Source organism: Rutilus rutilus, assembly GCF_951802725.1.
Source record: "Rutilus rutilus genome assembly, chromosome: 5".
Lineage (NCBI taxonomy): Eukaryota > Metazoa > Chordata > Actinopteri > Cypriniformes > Leuciscidae > Rutilus > Rutilus rutilus.
Genome location: NC_140213.1, coordinates 6067541 through 6071330, shown reverse-complemented (window position 1 = coordinate 6071330; position 3790 = coordinate 6067541). Strand labels below are relative to the sequence as shown.

Genomic DNA, 3790 nt, shown 5'->3' with positions numbered 1-3790 from the left:
TCACGCGCGTGAACTCGACACATCAAGGATGTTAAAGCCCCATTATGTAGGATTTCCGTTTTGGTCAAACAACGACCCCTAGAGTCGCTGTGGACTACTTGTATTTAACGTTACTGTCGTAAATACCACTCACGCAGCAGTCTCTTCACTCACTGATCCTGAGCCTGATGCCCCTGTATACCGGTCCCTGTTCAGTCGGATAGAAGCTGTAACGAGTGGCAATAAGGTGTGTCCCCTTTAAGAGCTGCGCGCGCCCTGTTTAACTGACTCGGCACAGTCTGTATTGTATGTGCGCCTCGAACACCCCGTAAGCGGATTGTTTCTGTTTGATGCTCATTCTTGTCCTATTTTTGTCTATCAAGTAATGCTGTGGACGGTAAAACGTGTGACAGACAGTTAAACGAGTTCGATTGGGGAATAAACACAACGCGTTACAAATCGTCGGACATCGAACAAGCACAGCTAGCCTCCGAAGATGTCTACTAATCCATCAACAAGAACGCCAGGTGCTTTTTAGCTCACACCAACGAGTAAAAAGCTTGTCCGAGTGATATACAGTATAAGCAATATACTTACAAGTCCAACAGCATGTGAGGACGTGTTGGGGGAAGTGAGGTAGCCTATGCCGTAAAGCAGTCGAATTTTGTAGTTCCTTTTGTGCGCGGGTGTTACTACCCGAACCCCGAAGTTTAAAAGTACGATTAAAAACTATACAAACCCCATGGCAGACGCGTCATTCAACCTATTTTAAGTCGATGTACCATCACAAGCGTTTTGGAAATATATTATGAAGGTTGAAAAGTTACTTAGTGTTACTTTAAGAGGCTAAAAGCAGGTTTAAAACTTGCCCCATTGAAGTCATCAGGGTGCAAATTTTAAAAATAGAATAACTCGGTGTAGGCAACACCGATTTTTGTCGTTGTTCTCTGTATTGACAGCACTCCAAATGTACAAAAAAATTAGCTCAATGTTAAAATTGACCGGAGTTCTCCTTTAACTTAAGCAATTACAGGCACAGGTTAAGAACTGGTACCATCTCTAAAATTAGGTCCTTCCTTAAGATATAATTGCTACATCTGAAATGAAGGTCATCATTTATTTCGATTCTTCTGTGCCTACAACTTACTAATTATTTGACAGTTATCTTACTATTGTCTTTAATAGACTAATGCTTTCTTACAAAAGTTTGATGAATATTTTCTTATTATAAAGAAGAAATTATCAGGGTAAATAATTGTCACGCCTGCCAGCCTAGTCCTTTGCCATTCCATCATGAACTACATTTCCCATAAATCTTTGCCTGGACTCATTTTCGTGTGATTACATCCACCAGTGTGTCATTAACCTGTTAATGTCTGTGTATAAGCCCTGTGTTTTTTCTCACTTTTTGTGAAGTCTTGTTAGTGTCACAATGCATTTCTGAGCGCTCTCTCTTGTTTCTCGTCATGGGTTATAGTTTGATCTCCTCCCCGTTTCCCTGGATTTCCCTGTTTGCCTGTGTCTTGGACTGTCATTTATCTGAGCCGCTTAGCGCGCTCATGCCTTTACATGAATCTCACTGAAAACAATGAAAGAGTCCAAGTGAATCCAGAAATCCAGGTGAAATCTTGGAGAATCCAGGAAAACGGGCAGAAGATCAAGAACATAAACCATAGCTGCGTTTCCACCGCAGGAGGAACTTCCACCCTTTCCCCAGGAACTAGGGACTTTGGGGTGGTTCTCCGTGTGTTTACACCGCAGGAACCTGGGTCTAAAGGAAGTTCCGGGTAAATATTTCCCCCTCCGAAAGTCCCTGCTCGCGAGGTAGAACTGTTTCAAAGTTCAGGAACTTTCACGGGTGGGACTTGGAAGTTTGTGAGCATTTTATTTTGTTGCCATATTAGAGTTTAAGGTTTTTACAAAGAGAATTTTGGATGTCTCAGAAATACTGTCAATACTGAACATGCTGATTGGTTGAGTTCATGACGCATTTTGATTGGTTGACTTCGCGCAGCATTTTATTTCAGCCACCATTGTTTTAAATCTGTTGCGGTGCGTGCAGTAACAGTTGTTTGCTATTCGAATCAACAGAGTTTAAAAAATACGACCGATGGACTGACGACGAGTTCCTGGGAAAAAAGTTCCTGGTACAAATTGTTTCAGCTAATTTCGGTGGAAACCTGGCTCATGACAAGGGAAACAAGAGAGAGCGCTCAGAAATGCAGTGTGACATTAGTAAGACTTTGCAAAGACGCAGGGATTATATACATAGACATTAATCATAGGTCAAAACTGAATCTCTCAATTTTTATTAGACTGCAGTCACTGAAATGGATGCCTGTTGGTCAGAAGCCCACCTACCCTGCGTTTTTCAGGGGAACCCTGGTAGTGGATCAGCCCACAGATACTTTTATGAAGCTGCCGGTGAGTCTACAGTTTCATTAGAACAGCCTTAGAACATAGAAGACTGCACAAATCATGTTGTTCTGTACTGTTGGCAGAATTGGAGTAAAGGAGTGGTTTTTGTGAACGGGCAAAATCTTGGACGCCACTGGTCGGTTGGTCCTCAGAAAGCCCTCTATCTCCCCGGTCCCTGGCTCAAGAGTGGAGATAATGAGGTGACTGGCTGTGTGTAAATATAGGTGTCACTGTGGTGAAGTATAGCAAAAGCCATAAACTGGTTCTGGAAAATTTATTTTGCATGCAGCAATAATAAAATCTTTAAATCTATGAAATGTAATACATGTCTATCTATCTATCTTCTATCTCTAGATTGTTGTTTTTGAAGAACTCAAAGCTGCGGAAACAATCCATTTTGCTGAAAATCCAGAATATAGCAAGACAGTCGAAGTATCTACACAACTGTTTTGCACCCTTCTTTGAAACACACCTGCAGTTTTACAATGTATCTCAGGCTAACATCCATCAAAACAGCAGATCTGAACATAAATTACTTGGGGGCAAGACAAAAGGGTGAAAATTTTGTAATAGTACATTTTAAAATAGTACCCTTTTGCTGTATCACAGTATATTGAGAAAATTGTTTTGCATTCCAAGTTTTCTGAAATGTTATGTTTAAATATGTGAGTGATGCATTATCTAATTATGTGCTAATTTGCATACATTTCCAGTGCAGAAATCTAAACATTGGATAAAATCAGGTTTAAAGTTCTTGTTTCATTTTGTTGCCATATTAGAGTTTAAGGATTTTACAAAGAGAGTTTTGGATGTCTCAGAAATACTGTCAACATCCAGAAAGCCAAAAAAAAAAAAAAAAAAAATAGTAATAACATGTATAAATTAAGCGAATGTTAAATGACCAAATCCCTCTGTAAAAACTTGCAGAAGCATTTGGTGTATGTAAGTGCTACTGATGTGAGGAAAACAGCCTTTAATGATATGTATTGTAATTGAAATCTTCAGATGCAAATAGCTAAAGTGTAATAAAATAAACACTTTATATTCTTACTACTAACCTTAATATTCCTTGTGTACTAGCTGTATTAATTAATCACGGATCATACACATAACATAACCCAGATAGCAGATAAACACTGAATCAATGTTAATGCATTAACCAAAAGATCATTGAATCAGTGTTGAAATTTAACATTGATTTTTCATCAGGTTAACATATTTTTATTCAAAGATCAGCAAAAACAAAACAACAACATAAAAATCATGAACTCAAATGTCATTGTGAAAAAAAAGAAAAAGACTGTTGTTGTAACAGTGCATAAATCAGAACTTTCAGACTATAGCCTTACGCTAATAAGCCTTAGGCCTATGCCAAAATTATACTAAATTATTG

The 3790-nt window shown here is 38.8% G+C and overlaps 1 long non-coding RNA gene across 2 annotated transcripts; it reads left to right on the top strand.

Annotated features, from left to right (window-relative positions):
* Positions 1 to 994: 994 nt before the first annotated feature.
* LOC311291218 lies at positions 995 to 3454 on the top strand. 2 transcript variants are annotated; one of them, XR_014627516.1, is made up of 4 exons: positions 995 to 2214; positions 2295 to 2403; positions 2481 to 2597; positions 2752 to 3454. It is a non-coding gene; the product is annotated as an uncharacterized lncRNA (long non-coding RNA). The 2 variants fall into 2 exon arrangements; XR_014627517.1 differs by having other exon boundaries at positions 1011 to 2403.
* The last annotated feature ends 336 nt before the right edge of the window (positions 3455 to 3790 follow it).